The 20,555-nt window shown below is 32.8% G+C and overlaps 1 protein-coding gene and 10 non-coding genes across 11 annotated transcripts in view; 8 read left to right on the top strand and 3 right to left on the bottom strand.

Annotated features, from left to right (window-relative positions):
* Nucleotides 1-20,555, top strand: part of LOC126881093 (DNA-binding protein D-ETS-3) — a 231,279-nt gene that overhangs the window by 32,815 nt on the left and 177,909 nt on the right. The window lies entirely within an intron of this gene.
* On the bottom strand, nt 422-495 carry Trnai-aau (transfer RNA isoleucine (anticodon AAU)). Its single transcript has one exon. It is a non-coding gene; the product is annotated as a tRNA-Ile (tRNA).
* Trnai-aau (transfer RNA isoleucine (anticodon AAU)) lies at nt 1,105-1,178 on the bottom strand. The gene has a single exon. It is a non-coding gene; the product is annotated as a tRNA-Ile (tRNA).
* Trnai-aau (transfer RNA isoleucine (anticodon AAU)) lies at nt 3,363-3,436 on the top strand. Its single transcript has one exon. It is a non-coding gene; the product is annotated as a tRNA-Ile (tRNA).
* Trnai-aau (transfer RNA isoleucine (anticodon AAU)) lies at nt 3,575-3,648 on the bottom strand. The gene has a single exon. It is a non-coding gene; the product is annotated as a tRNA-Ile (tRNA).
* Trnai-aau (transfer RNA isoleucine (anticodon AAU)) lies at nt 4,689-4,762 on the top strand. The gene has a single exon. It is a non-coding gene; the product is annotated as a tRNA-Ile (tRNA).
* On the top strand, nt 5,139-5,212 carry Trnai-aau (transfer RNA isoleucine (anticodon AAU)). Its single transcript has one exon. It is a non-coding gene; the product is annotated as a tRNA-Ile (tRNA).
* Trnai-aau (transfer RNA isoleucine (anticodon AAU)) lies at nt 5,589-5,662 on the top strand. The gene has a single exon. It is a non-coding gene; the product is annotated as a tRNA-Ile (tRNA).
* Nucleotides 6,038-6,111, top strand: Trnai-aau (transfer RNA isoleucine (anticodon AAU)). Its single transcript has one exon. It is a non-coding gene; the product is annotated as a tRNA-Ile (tRNA).
* Trnai-aau (transfer RNA isoleucine (anticodon AAU)) lies at nt 6,489-6,569 on the top strand. Its single transcript has one exon. It is a non-coding gene; the product is annotated as a tRNA-Ile (tRNA).
* Nucleotides 6,975-7,048, top strand: Trnai-aau (transfer RNA isoleucine (anticodon AAU)). The gene has a single exon. It is a non-coding gene; the product is annotated as a tRNA-Ile (tRNA).

Raw genomic sequence — 20,555 nt, 5'->3', positions numbered from 1 at the left:
TGGTATCGTACTCTTCATATTCGTGAATTCTCGCATTTAAAATAATGTATTTATTTTACCTATCGAAACGATATTAACGGCGATCGAAACTATATTATCGATCGCTATGTAAAATAAGTGCATTATTTTAAATGCGAGAATTCACGTATATGAAGATTACGATACCATGGTCTAGGCTAGGACAACATCCTTTGGTCTCCGTAGTAAACGCACCCTAAGGCGATGTCTGGAATATATTATCTTGTCAGAGAAGACAAGAGACACGATATATTGTCTTTCTCTGTGGCGGAAATAAAACACGAATTTTGAAAGTATTAGTTGATTTTTGACAGGAATATTATTATAAAATAAGAAGAATATTATTATTACCTATTTTTGGAGATGTTCACTAGGTGTTTGCAATCGTTTTGAACAAAACTATTGGCCCATGGGGGGATCGAACCTACGACCTTCGCGTTATTAGCACGACGCTCTAACCAACTGAGCTAATGGGCCATATAATTTATGCGAAATTATTATATCCTGCAAATACGGGGGTAGAAAAAAATATAATGTTACAGTTATTGTTATACAGAATATAAAGACACGGATCTACAATACAATACTGAACCAACTGTTAACATATACGCATTAATAAAAAATATGACGCCAAACTTATTAAGTATCTACTGAAATGGACTTTTTGACAAGAGCCGCAAGAAGATCTTGGTTAGAACATATATAAAAAATGCCAAATTTAGAGAAAAAATGAAAATACAAAAAGAAGACAGAAAAACAGCAACTTATAGGATAAGGACACATCAATCGGATGAAAGATAGCAAAATCCTCAAAAAATATACTGGACCCCAACAGAGAAACATAAACGACGAAGATGGGCAACAACATGGATGAAGGTCATCACTATATCACTAAGGCGATGTTTGAAAGATATCTTGTCAGAGAAAGACCAGATAGGTATCTTGTCTTTCTCTGTGGCGGAAATAAAACACGTAAATATTAGTTGATTTTTGACAGGAATATTATTATGAAATAAGAAGAATATTATTATTATCTATTTTTGGAGATGTTCACTAGGTGTTCGCAATCGTTTTGAACAAAACTATTGGCCCATGGGGGGATCGAACCCACGACCTTCGCGTTATTAGCACGACGCTCTAACCAACTGAGCTAATGGGCCATATAATTTATGCGAAATTATTATATCCCGCAAATACAGGGGTACATTAAGAAGAAGAAGAAGGTCTTAGAACAATTAAAAAATTTGATATCAATATTAACTAATTAACTTGATTAATATTATTAAATTATATTTAGGGGCCCGAAAATTATGTAGTGCCTCGGGCCTGATTTGAAGTAAAATAGGTTCTGCCTACATAAAAAACTGGGTGTTAGGAAGTTGGTTTGCCGTTGAATCCCTCATTTGCTTACAAAAAAGCAAAAAAGCGGCTCGCGTCAATTGGTGTCGAAAAACATTGGAACAGTTCAACAAAGAAAGCTCAACAAACGTTCACAGTATTGTTAGTGACGATGAATCTTGGATTTACTCCTACTAACAGGAAAATAAATGCTAATCCGCTGTGTGGGTGTTTCAAGATGAGGAAAGACTAACAAAAGTGACCCGTCCTCGAAGTGTGTCAAAGACAATGGTCGCAACTTTTTTGTCAAAATCTGGCCATGTGGCAACAATTGCTTTAGAAGAAGATCGAAGAACAGTTACTTCTGATTGGTATATAACCGTTTGTTTACCAGAAGTTATCGCGAAACTCTGACAAAGCAACACACAACGGCGAATCATCCTACATCAGGACAATGCAAGTGCTCTCACACTGCCCAAAAACAATATACTTAGTTTTTGGAGCTTCGAAACATCGAATTGTTAAACCATCCACCGTATAGCCCCGACCTAAGTCCCAACGACTTAGGTCGGGGAACGATATCTGTTTTACCAATTGGTTTGAATGTATGCAAAAGTGTATCGATCTTGGTGGGACATATTTTGAAAAGCAATAAAGTGGTAGGGGAGCAAAGTATGCTAAATGTGCAGTCACTCGAGCGTTATGGGGACCTATTGGTTTGAGAAGAGTAGGTCCTAAAACCAGAAAAAGTTAGGTAAAGTTTTCCATTTTAGTGGGCGCTTGTCATTTTTTTAATTTAATTTTCCATTTCCAACAATTGTTTTTTCCGATTATAACGCCATCTATCCATAATTCGAAAAAATCTTTCGAATAAAAGTTACTTATTTTTACGTAAGGAATCCAGATCTGCAATAAAAAATGGAGGCTCCTATTTAAGATTTTAAAGTAACCCCCCTACACCCCTACGTGGGGGTTCGTGATTGGTGCCATTCGATAGATTTTTCAAAAATATTAAGTGTATTTTACAGTTTTTCGATCTGATGTTCATTTCGCGAAATATAGTGGGATTCGTATTTTTTAAAATATTAAATTTACCCCCACCCCTCTCCGTGGGAAGTCATGTTTGGTATCATTCGATAGATTTTTAAAAAATATTGAGCACGTATTTTTTAGTTTTTCGATCTGCCATTCATTTCGCGAAATATTCGCTTTTTTCTTGTGAAACTTTGGGACTCACCCATTTCCTTACGCCCGGCTCAATGTCAGATTTTTGAAATATACACTCTTTTGCATGTACTTAACTTACCTTATCTTAATCTGACAATTTCGAGTCTTTTAGGAATAGATTTTTTTTCGGGCCCCCCTCAACGAACTCCCCTGTGTTAAGAGCCAAATATGCTAGAGGTACATCTGCAGGGTACCAGGTTTCTCCCCATATGATAATCTGACGCGCTCGAGTCATAGGCGTACCAGGATGATCCTAAGGGGGGGGGGGTTACAACTACTGGAAGGTCTCTGAGGGGTATGGTGTTAAACGTATAGAGCTCAAAGTACATCCCAATGGGGGGGTTATAACCCCCAAACTACCCCCTGGTTACGCCTATGGCTCGAGTAACTGCAAAAATCCCCGCTTGGGCTTGGGCTCCCCTACCAAAGTACTTTAAGTCTATATTTTTTTTTTGTTTTTATGGCTATATGCAAAACTAAAAAGACAACCTATCGTATCTGTTAGAAAACATAAAAAAAAAATGAGGATATTAGGAGACAAATAGGTAATGTGAGTACAAAGGAGTATAATAGAAAAGATAGGTAAAAATATTGTTCTGAAGCTATTCTCTTGTAGCAACTTAATGCAATTTATTATTATAGTTGGAAAGAAAGCCACAAATTATACTTTTAATTAAGTTTATTTGACGTTTCGCAATATATTATTATGTATAAATAAACTTAGAATAAATAGGTATTATAAAAATTTGACAAAATTCTATTTTTCAAGCGTGAAACATGGCCCATTAGCTCAGTTGGTTAGAGCGTCGTGCTAATAACGCGAAGGTCGTGGGTTCGATCCCCCCATGGGCCAAGTTTTTTTTAATTTATTTTAATCAAAATATTATACTGGTCATAAACCTAACCTATTAATTGGTTAAATATAATAATAGCCATTTTTTATTTTCTTTTGTCCCGATTTATTTCTTCTTCCAATGACATTTAAAAAAATTGGCCCATGGGGGGATCGAACCCACGACCTTCGCGTTATTAGCACGACGCTCTAACCAACTGAGCTAATGGGCCATATATTTTGTACAAAATTCGTATAGTTGGCAAATACGAGGGTAGTTAAAAATGTTATTTGAATTATTTACTAAATAAAATATTATATGGACATTAAAAAGCAAGCTAGCCTAAATAAATAGTATGTATTGTATAACTAAACAGAATATGGATTATTTACAATCTATTGTAGTAGGTACTTATTTATTTTATAAAAACGTAAAATTTCAATAGATTTTGAACATGGTTCTGAAACTATTTTCTTATGGCATCATTTTGACTGAATGTTTGATATATGGGAATAAACCACAATGAACTGTATTACAAATGATATATATATATCGGGTGTTCTACAGCATTCGCCGTTTCCCGCATCCTATTCGCCATGCTTTTCGGTCACGAATATCTTCCTCGTTGAGTTGTCTACTGTTCATTGCTTTCTCTACATCTTGTATCCATGTTCTCTTCGGTCTGCCTCTTTTTCTTCTCTTGGGTGGTACATACTGGATCATTTTCTTGGGCCATCTTGTTGGTCCCATTCTCTGGACATGCCCGTACCATATTAATCTTTTTTGTTCTATTCTGTCTATAATATCCTTTTCTACTTCCATTCTTTCTTTTATTTCTTCGTTTGGGATATGCTGCAGTTTAGATATTCTGCAGCTTCTTCTAAGCGCGTCCATTTCTAAAGCTTGAAGTCTTTTATTTTGTCGGTCTTTTACTTCCCACACTTCCGAGTTGTACAGGACAATTCCTTCCACGATAGTTTGGTAGATTTTTTTCTTTGTCTGATTTTGCAGTCCTGTACTCCACCAAATGCCATTTAGCTGTTTTATAGCTTATTTCAGCTTATTACAAATGACATTTATTTATTTTTGGAGGTTTCGAATCGCATTACGGAAATTGTGTAAAAAAAGTTCTTGAAACAAAATTTGTAAATAAATAAAAGAAGCTTTGATAACCGAGATACAACATACATTGTAGTTTTCAAGTTTTCATAAGTTATCTATATTGTTCACCCCCCATTTTTGCGAAATGTAGTAATTTCATATAAATTATATGGCCCATTAGCTCAGTTGGTTAGAGCGTCGTGCTAATAACGCGAAGGTCGTGGGTTCGATCCCCCCATGGGCCAGTTATTTTATTAAATACGATTGTATAGAAGTTTATGTTAAAAATAGTAAACAGTGTAAATTGGTAAATCTGAAAACTTTAAAATATAAAAAATAGCTCTTGTTTTACTTGTTTTTATTAAAATTACTTGTTTTTATAATACTGAATTTTTCAGAACTATGTTCAAAATATGATTAAATCTGACGTTTTTTAATAAATACCACGAGCATATAAATTAATAAAAATAACCCATATTTTGTTTATTTAAATCTACTATTTAGGCTTGCTTGATTGTTAATTAGTATATATTATAGTTATTTAATTATTTAATAATTGAATCAAATAACATTTTTAACTACCTCGTATGCCAACTGTAATTATTTTACACAAGATATTATGGCCCATTAGCTCAGTTGGTTAGAGCGTCGTGCTAATAACGCGAAGGTCGTGGGTTCGATCCCCCCATGGGCCAATTATTTTATTAAATACGATTGTATAGAAGTTTATGTTAAAAATAGTAAACAGTGTAAATTGGTAAATCTGAAAATTTTAAAATATAAAAAATAGCTCTTGTTTTACTTGTTTTTATTAAAATTACTTGTTTTTATAATATTGAATTTTTCAGAACTATGTTCAAAATATGATTAAATCTGACGTTTTTTAATAAATACCACGAGCATATAAATTAATAAAAATAACCCATATTTTGTTTATTTAGATCTACTATTTAGGCTTGCTTGATTGTTAATTAGTATATATTATAGTTATTTAATTATTTAATAATTGAATCAAATAACATTTTTAACTACCTCGTATGGCAACTGTAATTATTTTACACAAGATATTATGGCCCATTAGCTCAGTTGGTTAGAGCGTCGTGCTAATAACGCGAAGGTCGTGGGTTCGATCCCCCCATGGGCCAATTATTTTATTAAATACGATTGTATAGAGTTTATGTTAAAATTAGTAAACAGTGTAAATTGGTAAATCTGAAAACTTTAAAATATAAAAAATAGCTCTTGTTTTACTTGTTTTTATTAAAATTACTTGTTTTTATAATACTGAATTTTTCAGAACTATGTTCAAAATATGATTAAATCTGACGTTTTTTAATAAATACCACGAGCATATAAATTAATAAAAATAACCCATATTTTGTTTATTTAAATCTACTATTTAGGCTTGCTTGATTGTTAATTAGTATATATTATAGTTATTCAATTATTTAATAATTGAATCAAATAACATTTTTAACTACCTCGTATGGCAACTGTAATTATTTTACACAAGATATTATGGCCCATTAGCTCAGTTGGTTAGAGCGTCGTGCTAATAACGCGAAGGTCGTGGGTTCGATCCCCCCATGGGCCAATTATTTTATTAAATACGATTGTATAGAGTTTATGTTAAAATTAGTAAACAGTGTAAATTGGTAAATCTGAAAACTTTAAAATATAAAAAATAGCTCTTGTTTTACTTGTTTTTATTAAAATTACTTGTTTTTATAATACTGAATTTTTCAGAACTATGTTCAAAATATGATTAAATTTGACGTTTTTTTAATAAATACCACGAGCATATAAATTAATAAAAATAACCCATATTTTGTTTATTTAAATCTACTATTTAGGCTTGCTTGATTGTTAATTAGTATATATTATAGTTATTTAATTATTTAATAATTGAATCAAATAACATTTTTCACTACCCTCGTATGCCAACTGTAATTATTTTACACAAGATATTATGGCCCATTAGCTCAGTTGGTTAGACGTTAGAGCGTCGTGCTAATAACGCGAAGGTCGTGGGTTCGATCCCCCCATGAGCCAGTTCTTTAATTTAACACTAATTTAATATCTCTGTAAAACTATATTTAAACAAAAAATGATAAAAGGGTTGCTGAAGTGAGCACGTATTCATGCCACATGTAATAATGAATAATTGGATAAAAAAAGTCTCATGAACGAGGTAATTTTTTTTAAATGGTGGCCCAAGACCTAATACGGTTTTTACCAACGAACATAGAATATGTACAAGCGTCTACATATTCTTTGATTTTATACAATCGTCAAACTAAATATATATTTAAAACTACTTTTAGTTACTGTTTTGATAGAATTTATTACTATAAATCCAGATTTGTGATGTCATATTCTAAACAATCATTCAATCATTATTTTCATCAGCTTTAGATTCAGATTTTAGTACAGTATATTGTGAACTAAAAAACACATGGCCCATTAGCTCAGTTGGTTAGAGCGTCGTGCTAATAACGCGAAGGTCGTGGGTTCGATCCCCCCATGGGCCACTCTTTTTCTTGTTTTTCGTTAATTTTTTTATTATACTGTTCTTAGTTCCTGATCGTTGATCATTTTGTTGTCAAGTTTGGATCTATTTTGGACTAATTTAATAATTAAGAATGGTAGGGGAGCCCAAGCGGGGATTTTTGCAGTAACTCGAGCGCGTCAAATTATCATATGGGGAGAAACCTGATAGAAACGTAGTAGAAACCCCCTGTAGATACCTCTAGACCCTCATTGGCTCTAAACTCTAAACACAGGGGAGTTCGTTAAGGGGGACCGAAAAAAATATATCCTTAGAAAAACTTGAAATCGTCAGATTAAAATAAGGTAAGTTGAGTACATGCAAAATAGTGTATATTTCAAAAATCGATTTGGGCGGTGCGTAAGGAAATGGGTGAGTCACAAAGTTTCACAAGAAAAATGCGAATATTTCGCGAAATGAACGATAGATCTAAAAACTAAAAAAGACGTGCTGAATATTTGTCAAAAATCTATCGAATGATACCAAACACGACTCCCCACGGAGAGGGGTGGGGACAGTCGCGTGTTAGATTTCATCTCACAATACGAATTTACAACAAATTTTTATGTTATAGTACTAATTTTTATTTACTTGCTACGTTAGAAATATTATTTCCAACAATTATTAAAGCTAATTGGCTCTCCCCAAAGCCATAAATTCCACAAAAAGAAGAAGAAAAAAAATACCTACGCATTACTACACCCTTTCTCGATTTACTTACGAAATTTTTTCATCAAGTTATCGCGAAAAAGGATAAAATGTGAGATTCTATCTTAGTCTGGGCTGATTACCGGAGAATAGGCCATTTTTGGGAAAAGTTATTTACCAGCAATTTTATTTCTGGAATCGAATTATAAGATCCTATATATTAATAATATAGGTATGCAAAGTCCTCAGATAGTGTGCTACTTTTTTTATAAACAAAATGGCGCCCGAAAATCGTGTTTTTTTCAATTATTGCTCTATAACTCCGAAGATTTTAACTTTACAACAAAAACACCCAAATAAAAATTTACCGTGATTAAATTCTGCATAGAGACGTGTTTCTCCCGATCTGATACGACGAAAATTTTCCTCGGAAAATGCGGGTTTTCCCAACAAAATCTTTAATTTTCAAATAAAGTTTTAGATAAGTAATTATCTACCAATAATTAAATAATTTGGTGACTTAAAACCCTTTTTGGTTTAGATTATAGTTCCAGAAGCTGGTGAAAATTAAACGAATATTTTAGCAACAATTCAATTGTTAATTAATAATTTACGGTCGCAATAATATCCAAAATAATTATGATACACTGATCAAACTTTGAAATCTTATAAAAATGAGATGCCTATTTAATATTTTGTCGACAAAATATAATTTTTTTATTTTTTTGCATAATCTTTAAATGTTTAAAAAAAATAGTTATAAACAAATTAACGTTTCTCAGAAAGTTTTTATTTTATTATAATTTTAAAAAATAGCTAAAATGCGCATTTTAAATATCTTGAAAATGAATGCTTTAAAACTTTTTTGCAACCATTTGCAAAAAAGTTATGAAACAGCAAAATAAACATACGATTATTACGGTGTTTATTATTATTTTTAATTCTTTCAAAGCGTAGAAGTGAGTTTAAAGTACAAGCTAATTATTTACAAAAATTAACGATTATCAGTTTAATGGTTGTATTTTAAAGATTATAAATATATTTTTTTGTAATTTACACGCGCGAAAGTAGAGTAATACAGTACTGTAGCTAAAATTTTCACTCGGAGCGACGATCAGCCGCGCGACGTACACTTTTAATAAATAATGCATGTTGCGTGTCAGTCGCTTCGAGTGATCATTTTAGCTCCGACTCTGTATCAGGCCTACTTTTGCGCTAAAAATTACAAAAAAAAGTATTTTTAACCTTTGATTAAAATATAACCATTGCACTAATTTTTGACATTCTTTGTGAGTAATTAAATTGTACCATAGACTCACTTTTAAGCTTTGAAACAATTAAAACAAATTATAAATAACGGAGAAAACGTATATTTATTTTGCTGTTTCATAACTTTTTGCAAATGGTTGGAAAATTTTTTTAAAGCATTCATTTTCAAGACCTATGAAATACACATTTTAAGTATTTTTTAAAATTAGAATATAATAAACAATTTCTGAGAAATGTTAATTTGTTTATAACAATTTTTTTTAAACATTTAAAGATTATGCAAAAAATGAAAAAATTATATGTTGTCGACAAAATATTAAATAGGCATCACACCTTTATAATCTTTCTAAGTTTGATCAATATCTCATGATTATTTTGGTTGTTATTGCGACTGTAATTTGTTAATTAACAATTGAATTGTTGCTAAAATATTCGTTTCATTTTCACCGGCTTCTGAATTTATAATCTATACCAAGAAAGCTTTTATTTCACCAAGCTATATAATTATTGATAAATAATTACTGGCCCAAAAAAATTATTTGAGAATTCGAGATTTTGTTGGGAAAACCCACATTTTCCGAGGAAAATTTTCGTCGGAGCAAGTCGGGAAAAACATGCCTCTATGTAGAATTAAATTGGGGTGAATTTTTATTTGAGTGTTTTTGGTGTAAAGTTAAAATCTTCGAAGTTACAGAGCAATAATTGAAAAAAGTACGATTTGTCGGCGCCATTTTGTTTATAAAAAAAGTAGCACACTATCTGCGGACTTTGCATACCTATATTAATAATAAATAGGATCTTATAATTTGATTCCAGCAATAAAATTGCTGGTAAATAACCTTTCTTTGTACTTTACTAATTAGACCAGCGTATTATAACTTTTTTTTTCAAAATTTAAAGATTATGCAAAAAAAAGAAAAATTTATATTTTGTCGATAAAATATTAAATAAGCATCTCAACTTTATAATCTTTAAAAGTTTGATCAATGTATCATGATTATTTTGGTTATTATTGCGATCGTAAATTGTTAATTAACAATTGAGTTGTTGCTAAAATATTCGTTTAATTTTCACCGGCTTCTGGAATTACAATCTATACCAAGAAAGATTTTATGTCACTAAGTTATTTAATTATTGATTAATAATTACTTACCTAAAACTTTATTTGAAAATTAGAGTTTTTGTTAGGAAAACCCGCATTTTCCGAGGAAAATTTTCGTCGGAGCAAATCGTGAAAAACATATCTCTATGCAGAATTTAATTGCGGTGAATTTTTATTTGAGGGTTTTTGTTGTAAAGTTGAAATCTTCGAAGTTATAGAGCAATAATTGAAAAAAATACGATTTGTCGACGCCATTTTGTTTATAAAAAAAGTAGCACACTATTTGCGAACTTTGCATACCTATATTATTAATGTATAAGATCTTATAATTCGATTCCAGCAATAAAATTGCGGGTAAATAACTTTTCCATGAATTTTGCTAATTAGCCCAGAGTATCTACGGCGCGACTACTCGCGGGTTTTAAATACGAATTCCGCGATATTTCGCGAAATGAACATCAGATCGAAAAAGGTTAGTGGTGAACCGAGGTGGTGTGGGGGGATACTTTAAAATTTTAAATAGGAACCCCAATTTTTTATTGCAGATTCGGATTCCTTACGTAAAAATAAGTACCTAACTTTTATTTGAAACATTTTTTCAAATTATGGATAGATGGCGCTATAATCGGAAAAAACGATTGTTGGAAATGGAAAATTAAATTAAAAATGGACAAGTCCCCACTAAAATGGAAAACTTTACTTAACTTTTTATGGTTTTAGAAGCTACTCTTCACAACCCAATAGGTCATCAAAGCCCTCGAGTGACTGCACATTTAGCATACTTTCCTCTCCTACTAGAAGGTGTACTATGAATATTAATATTTTTTCTCTTTTCCTAAACCTGTCCGATTTTAGTGATTTTTTTAGTATATGATTTGTTAGCTTTGTTCTTCAAGAATATCGATGTAATAATATTATTGGTATACAGTTAAGTGTCATTGTATACCGGGTGTAACAATGATAGTGTTTTTTTCTCAAAGTTTGGAACACCCTGTGGAATATTCTAGAGTATATAAAATATTGAAATTAAAACCCAACTGTAGCCTTAGGCTTTCTTAATATTTTACTTTTTGACTTATTCGCTTATGTGGGATAATAAAAAAGTTAGGTACTTTAACAACTAGCCATATTATTCATCAATACAGGGTGTTTCTAAATAAGTGCGACAAACTTTAAGGGGTAATTCTGCATGAAAAAATAATGACCGTTTGCTTTATATACATATGTTCACAAATGCTTCGTTTCCGAGATATGGGATGTTGAATTTTTTCTTACAAACTGACGATTTATTTATTGCTCTAAAACCGGTTGAGACATGCAAATGAAATTTGGTAGATTTTAAGAGGTTATTATTGCGCATTTTTTAGATACAACTAAGAATTTTATAAAAAGACTACAAGGCTAAAGTTTTCAATCTAATGGCATAAAAAGCAACATAATGTTACTCTACATCCCATCAGACTGAAAACAATGGGAACCTTCTCTGGTTATACCTCCGAGGCTTCTACAATTTGCAAGCCATAACGGATGCTGAGACTAAGGAAGATGAGGGAATTTTACAATTTATAATTCACGTCCCATCTGCTCAGCGCGGTAAATGGTTATTCATTTTTAAGAATTTTATATTCACCATTGGCGTGCATACGGGATGTATCTAAAATGTTTATATCCGTATGCACGCCAATGGTAAATATAAAATTCTTAATTGTATGTCGAAGAAATGCGCAATAGCTACTTCTTAAAACCTACCAAATTTCATTTGCATATCTTAACCAGTTTTAGAGCAATAAATAAATTGTCAGTTTCTAAGAAAAAATTCAACATCCCGTATCTCGAAAACAAAGCATTTGCGGACATATGTTTATAAAGCAAACGGTCATTATATTTTCATGCAGAATTATTCCTTAATGTTTGTCGCACTTATTTAGAAACACCCTGTAATGATGAATAACATTTCTAGTTGTTAGAGTAACTAACTTTTTGATTATCCAACAGAAGCGAATGAATCAAAAAGCAAAATGTTAAGAAAGCCTAATGCTACAGTTAAGTTTTAATTTCAATATTTTATATACGTTAGAATATTCCACAGGGTGTTCCAAACTTTGAGAAAAAAACACACTATCATTGTTACACCCGGTATACAATGACACTTGGGTACCTGTTTGGCAATAATATTATTACATCAATATTCTTGAAGAATAAAGCTACAATATACTAAAAAAATCGCTCAAATCGGACAACAGGTTTAGGAAATACGAGACATCAAAAATGTCCCATTTTTAAGGTGGTGCGTTAATTTTGACGCTTAGTGTAAATAAGAGAAAAAATATACAAAACTTCTTAAATTTTAAATGTGGATGGCCCTTTTTCTCTTGCGCGCTGTATCCTACTCGTACATTATGATTAAGTGGGCCAAATAAAAGGAGCCACCCCGATATTTGGCAGTATTTATTGGATTTTAAGAAAATAAAAAAACAGGTCAATTTTTGATCTAAGGGGGACACATTTTTACGGTACAAACATCTGTCATTTGTCAACTACCTCCCTTCCACTTCCCCCACCCCTTATTTTTAAATAGGGAATAGGGGTCGTGTGCTAGCTCATTTGGAAGGTTATTCAATTCTCTATTCAGTAATATCAACATTGACATAAAAATTTATACAGGGTGTCCAAGAAAAATTATTTTAAATTAAATTAATTGACACAAAAAGAAGAATGTATGTAATTTATTTAACTCAGAATACATTCTACTGCTGATAAAAAACAGAAAAAAATGTTTATTTGATAAATAATCACTGTTTGTTGCTTAAATTCAATATTCAACCTACCAAGAGGCAGATGGGTGGAAGCTTGAACATTAAAATTAAGCAAAAAGCAGTGTCTATTTATCAAAAAACATTTTTTTCTGTTTTCTGTCAGCAGTAGAATGTGTTCTGAGTTAAATAAATACATACATTCTTCTTTTTGTGTTAATTAATTTAATTCAAAATAATTTTTCTTGGACACCCTGTATACATTTTTAAGTCGATGTTGATATTACTGAATAGAGAACTGAAAAACCTTTCAAATGAGCTAGCACACGACCCCTATTCCCTATTTAAAAATAAGGGGTGGGGGAAGTGGAAGGGAGGGAGTTGACAAATGACAGATGTTTGTATCGTAAAAATGTGTCCCCCTTAGATCAACAATTGACTTGTTTTTTAATTTTCTTAAAATCTAATAAATACTGCCAAATATAGGGGTGGCTCCTTTTATTTGGCCCACTCTGTATATAAATATAACATTTATACTGGATATGTGTAGTTTATTCATAAAATAGTTAATTATCAGAATCTATGATCAAGTCTCCATTTACACAAACCTTTGTTCTAAGGCAGATCTGGTATAAAATGCCGCCGCAAGTCTTCAACATCATCTCCAAAGGGTGCAATCGCCTGTTGAAGTAGTATCGAGCTCTCCGTATTTACACATCCCGAATCCCGAGGGCACATTCAGCACGGAGCGAAAAGTGGCTCTGTGAAGTTAGGCATCGATGCGTTATGTCATCGCGCCTGACGTCATCGCCGACGCTTTGACTGCCATTATTAAGTTTGGATAACAAACCAAACGCCCGCGGTAGCCAGATTTTCTCTATCTCTAATATTGCATATGACAGCTCGGTTATTATACGGTCTTTATGAGATTGGTGGAGTGGAAGGTAAATGTTATCGCTCGTAGTGCTGCGATATACATGACAGAAGCTAAATCCAATTTTCTTTTAATCGCTAAATGGAAATTCACCGTGGATAAATGCAAAATTAGTATACTGTAAAGAAAAACGAGGAAATGAGTTTTGTATGTGCACAGTTTTAAGAGAAAACTATATAGCTACCATAATAAGGTATGTGCAGGTAATATTGCCACCTTAAGAACTTTTGTCTGTATTTGTGGCCAAATATAAGTTTTTTAAAAAGTAACTGTTATTATAGTTACATGGGTTATCTATATATAGATTTGTTTTATAATTTTTCCAAAATTGATAAAAATACGATATTTATGACGTAATTAAAAAAATACTACCGTTGGCCATATTACCAACATGGTGTCGGCAATATGGCCACTTTACAGTAAGTAAATTTTTATATCAAATTATGAAACTTAACACATAATACAATAAAATAGTTAAGAAAATACAGTACAGAAACTTAATATTATTTATTTTTCACAATCAGGGCATAAGAATGTATCAATTTTGTCTTTAGATGTGAGACCCATGCACTCTTCGTGGACAACTGCTACATACGGTACATAGCCTCATATCTATCATTCTGTCTTCCTTGCATAATTTTCAGAACCAAGATTCTTGTTTATTTGTTCCCTTTTTCTTAGCAGACAAGGCCTTAAATTTTTTTGTTGGATTGGGTAATTCTTGGAGCATTGATGAGACTTTTTACCATCTATGGTATGCGTATTGGCTTCCTGAAGTTGACGGGATACAATCATCTGCTTTTATTATCAACGTTAGTTTCTGACAACGTCACATTCTCTTTATCTTCCTGATGTTGGTATGTGATAGTACTAGGAGCAAACGTTATCTCTGGGATAGCTTCTGGGTTAAACGGATAAATTTCTGTTGAAGAAAACCCCGATTTTATATTAGATGGCGTCATTGTTTTGTCCCAAGCAATCGAAAAAATTGCACCAAATCTCTTTTTAGTAATAACACGATCCCTATGGACAGAATAATATTTCATAACTTCATCATCCCAGTAATATTCAAAGGCTCTAAATACAGCTTTGTCCATTGGTTGGAGCTCGTGAGTAGTATTACTAGGTAAACAGTATAGAGTGATTTCGTATCTTTCGGCAGTGTCTACAATAGTGTGATCAAAGTGACATCTTGCACCATCGAATATGATAATATGTACATGGACCAGCAATCTTAAATTTTGAAAAGTGTTGAAGCCAAACTGAGAACGTTTCAATATTCATGCTGCCTTTTGTAGTCATTCGAACAAGAGCACCTGGAGGAAGTGAGTCAACCCATTCTGGCTTACTACGTTTACCCTTAAAAATCACCATTGGAGGGATTGCTGTACTTAGAGCATTACCACACGAAACAATGGTAACACTTTCTCCGTGTTCGTTTGCAACAACATTACTTCTTGCACCTTTTTGCGCTAAAACTTTCTGCTGTTGGTGAAGTGTTAACCTGCAACCGTTCTCGTCTACATTATATATCCGTTCGGGCTTATCTATTATGTCCATTTCTCTTAAAATACCTTCCAGCTTAGTAAAATGATCTTTTACAATGAATTTGTTAAGTTTTTGTGCCCTAGCCGGATTTAAGTTTTGTGCTTTCCTAGGTCTGATTTGAGGATTTCGCTTCATAAAACTACACGTAGCCAATAACGACCATCTATTCCTTTAATTTCTTGAACAGGATTTGGGATTTTATTGAGTTCTGTAAACCGATATACACATTTACACAGTACCCTTGCAGCAAGTGCGATATCCAATTTGCGAAAGACGGATAATGCGTTGAACTAATTCTGCTTCTTGGGCATTTGTAAGTATAGTTTTTCGCCCTAGACAAGACTTTACTTGCTTTCCCTGCTCTAAATATCGTCGAAGTGTCCGCCTTGGGATGTTATATGTACGACTAGCGGTGTTAACTGCGGTACCATTTTCCACCGCTCTTAAAGCTGCTGCCAAATTTTCTTCGACCCAGTTGCCTCGTAGGCCCCTGCACTGATACTGGGGCATTTTTGTTTTCAGTAACAAAAGAAATCAATCAATACAGCAAGCAAATATTTATTGTAGAGTAATATGGCCACAGGAAGATAAATATGGCCATGGCCATATAACCCTACTTTTCACCTGGCTGGCCGTATTACTCAACACTGTATTTTGATATTTGTCTACGAAAAAATATAATAAATCAAAAATTATACAATAAAATAAGAAGATGTACATAATTTTTAAGGTCTACGAAACACGTAAATACAATTAATATAATAAAAATTTACCTATTAGAACCAGTTAAGATTTTATTAAAAATTATGGAATTAATAACCACCTTTTACAATGGCGAGTTTTCACAACAATGACGTGCTGTTCAGACGTATACAGAATGTGGCACCATCTGTTTAACAATTTCGGCACTAAATGTGTATTACTATGCTAATATCAAGATTTCTATTGTTTAAACATAAAGGTAGTAGGAAATTTTTTAGATGGCCATATTACCGTACATGGCCATATTACCTACACCTACCTTAGATATACAAAAATGTTTATTGACGACATAAAATAATATTCACTTTTTGATGATAATATATTTATCTGAACTCTCTCTCTCTCTCTCTCTCTCTCTCTCTCTCTTGTCGTTTCCCCATTACTGAGAATCGTGATTTCTTCCAATATTTCTAACAATGTTTCTCCATTGGTCTCTATCTTCAGCTGCTCTAAGAGCTTCGCAGAATGAGTTTCTAGCTGAATTCTTTATTTGGTCGGACCATCTAGTTGGTGATCGTCCTCTTGATCTTCTCCCCGGAACGTTTCCAGAAACAATTAATCTCTCCAAACTGTCGTCACCTCTGCGAACCACGTGACCAAAAATTGCAGTATTCGTTGAATACATATTGTGGACAGCCTTTTTTTAATCTTGAGTTGGTTTAGAATGGAAAAGTTTGTTGTATGAGCTGTCCAAGGTATGCGCAGCAATCGTCTCCAGCCCCACATCTCAAAAGCATCAATTTTTTGACGCTCGTATGCGCGAAGAATCCAAGTCTCTGCTCCGTATAGAAATATTGAGAATACAAGGGCATTTACCAGTCTCATCTTGATATTTTGAGAGATAGATCTGTCTTTCCAAACTTTAGTTAGGCGACTCATCGCATTTTTTGCCATACCAATACGTCTCCGAACTTCTGCTTCACAGTTACCATCGTTAGTTATACTATAGACCCGAGATAGACAAACGTGTTTACTATCTGGTATTCCTGTAAAATGTTAGTAAGTTGAATAGTGTCGAATCTGTCGACCATCATTATTTTTGTCTTAGCTTTATTGATTTTCAGACCAACTTTATTGCTTTCGTACTCAACTCTTCGCAGGAGATCGAACATTTCTTGTTCATTTGCTGCTATAAGCGTAGTGTCATCAGCAAATCTTAAATTGGAGATTTTCCTACCAGCTACTGTTACTCCATCGGCCCATCCTTCTAAAACCATCCTCATGACATGTTCACCATAAATGTTAAATAAGTCAGGTGACAACACGCATCCTTGTCTATCACCTCTCTCGGTCTTGAATTGGTTTGAAGTACTTATGATCTAGTCGTACGTCGTACTGTCGCTATATTGGACTGGTACAGATTTTTAGTGTCATTAAGGTGCATTGGTGCACCTATTGAACTTCTCCAGAGGGTTATTATTGTCGAAGAGGGGGTGGTTTTAGTTGGTAGGTGACCTGGTAGGAATGTCCGAAGGGGGCCCTCTGTCACTTAGTTTGACACCGTGCCGTCGGCGTATGTCTCTGGTTTGGTTGAATCCAACAGTACTAGCGACACCTTCCCTAGTCGATTTACGAATCTTTCCACCTCATTCCAAAAAAAACTGTATGTACCTGGTGACGGTATCCACCCTGTCTAACTACTTTACCGACTGTGAAGATCTCGGATAGTTGCGAGAATAATAAATAATATGTTATTAGAATAATAAAAAGCGTAAAAGGTGAAATAAAAACAACAAAGAATAAAATGGCGCAAAAAATCGGAGAAAGGTGAAATACTTAAATTAATAATCAAAAGACATCAGAAGGATAAACCCAATAACAGAAAAAGAAGTGTAACTGTGTTCCTATTTCCATTTTATTTTTTTATTTTTGTATGACCTCATATTTTTCTTTGGTACCTATAGATATAAGTTATTGAAGTTATACTTCTTTACGCGCGATATGAGGGTGAATTTTTATATGTTAAAACCTACGATCCCGACGCATGCGCATTATAACTTTGTTCTGATTGGATGTTCAAATGACATGTCAAAAATTATCCAATATGGCAGCTGTAGCGCAGCTGTGGTTTGGACGGTTGACGGTTTGGTTATGTATGGTTGTTGCGTGTAAAAATTTGTGGGAAGAGAAACAACAAAAGTTAGTTAATAGTTATACTGCCTTTTTAAATAGTTTTCATATTATATTTTTGAAGTTATACTTCAAAATGTTTTAATTTATGTATGTATCAGTCCAGAAAAGGTGTGGAAAGAATATATGTATTAGTGTTTTTAAATATATTTTTCTACAAACGTGTTAAAAATGCTACTTTAAGGCACTAGTGCTTTAAAATTTTTAAGGCACTGCAGTTAAAAGTGAATTGTCTAATTGTGAAACGTCAAAATATTTATATTTCATTTATTAACATTAATATTAATAATACAACTTGCGCAATTTGAAAAAGGTGGTTTAAAAGTTTTTAATATAATTTTGTGTCTTTGGATTTGTCTTCCTTGGGCGTAAAATAATAAAACATCTATTTTTATATTTCACTTGTCACCGTGATGTATAATTATGTATATCTGAAAGGTAAGTAGCATGCGGCTTGATGACCTTGTTGGTAGAGCATTGGACCAGAGATCAAAAAATCGCGAGATTGCGGGTTCAAATCCCGGACGATTCACATTTTTTTCTTTTTTTTTTTAATATTTGGCATTGTTAAGTTTTGGTTCATTTTTGGTAATTGTTGTTAATTTTTTGTATTGTAACTGTTAAGTAGGTATATTTATTTCGTTGAAATTATATTATAATAGAAGTATAACTTTTTACGTGCGTACAAAGTACACACACATTCTTTTTTTTTATTAGTCAACAGTTTCATTTTGAATAGATACGATTCAACCCGTGTATTGATTTTTACTAAAATTAAACGAAATAGATATCTTACACGTCCCTTCCTTTTTTCTTTTCTCATTTTATGTCTTTCATCCCATGAAATGTTGTTTTGAATACACCGTTCTCGGAAAATGTGTCAGTTTGATTGTCGAGTCCTCGGAAAAGAGATATAGGTACCTATATAGTTGTTATCAATTATTCTTCAGAAGTCTGATTGGGTTGCCGGAACAGGAAGAAGTCCTTCCTTCCCGGACTCCCGGAGCGAATGTCCTTTTCCGAGTCTCCGTCCTATCTCTAACACGCCTCGATGGATTCTCTCCTCTTTTCCTCTCTTAAATTCTATCGGAATTGCCTTTTGTTGAATTTTTTTATTGAGGTGCGGATTTGAATGATTTTGTTTGGAAGAAGAGGAACATTTGTCAGCGGTCATTTTTTCGGTAAACATGCTATTTGATCATTAATTTTATAATATGGATTTTGCATAATTTTAACTCTTTACTTAAAACAATAATTTCTATAGGACAGTATGTACCTACAATATATATGTATTTTTTAAACTAATATGGCATTTTATAATAATTTTGATCGTGAGATTCTTTTTGGTCCATGTTTTGAACAAATCAAAAAGTGACGTGCAAAATTTTTGAACAGAAATTGTTTAAACAATTTTTTAAATAAATTCAAAATATCACCTTTCTTTGCTCCGAAAAATATTTTTTTAGATTTCTTGGGTCATTTTAAATAAAAAAGTTCTCTTCGTTTATCTCAAAAGTGAATAGTTTTCGAGTTATAAGCGATTTAAAATATGATAAATGCGAAAATGGTCATTTTCGAGGGTTTAAAAATTATATGTAAATTATTATTTTTGCGGTTCATTCAATTTCTAGATTCTGATGAGTATTCGGAGTTTATTTAAATTTAGACCGTTGTTTTTTAATTGTTAATTACGCCCGTCCCCTTGACCTTTAAGCCGCCGCACAGTGGTCCAAAAACCCGAAAAAATGGCCAAAATATGAAAGCTTTTTTGATTTGCATGAAATTAGGCAACCAGAGGTTTTTGAGGTCGCTAATTACGAATCCGAAGTCTAAATTGCAAAAAACAAAATGGCGAATGTAATATGGCGGGTTTATATATTTTAAATATAGGTAATACCGTCGAAATTTGATATCCGGGGGTTTTTGAGGTTGCTGATTACGAATCCGAAATCGAAATTTTAAAAACAAAATGGCGGATGCAATGACGGATTTTTTATTCCAACGTTAAATTCTATTATTAATCATATGAAAGTCAAAACTAATTTTTACTTTATTTTTCAACAATACTGTACCTGACCCTTATATCTTTGATTTTACCCTATGATACTTAAATAACAAAAGATCTACATCTATCTCAATGCTGCGGCATTATCTATTTCTTCTACGTTGTTAACGATTCATATTGAAACTCATAGCGCAGAGCGCTTGTACAAAGTATTCTCGCAAAATCAAAGGGGCAGATAGTGGCAGCTAATTTTGTTTTAATCTTAAAGAGAGAAATATAAGCTAAAAGATGATTGTAGTAATATCTTGTAATTCGGTGGAATATACAGGGTGTCCCAGA

This window comes from Diabrotica virgifera, chromosome 3, assembly GCF_917563875.1.
Source record: "Diabrotica virgifera virgifera chromosome 3, PGI_DIABVI_V3a".
In the NCBI taxonomy this organism is placed as follows: Eukaryota; Metazoa; Arthropoda; class Insecta; order Coleoptera; family Chrysomelidae; genus Diabrotica; species Diabrotica virgifera.
Note: the sequence above shows the minus strand (reverse complement) of the source record. Positions and strands in the feature narration are given on the sequence as shown.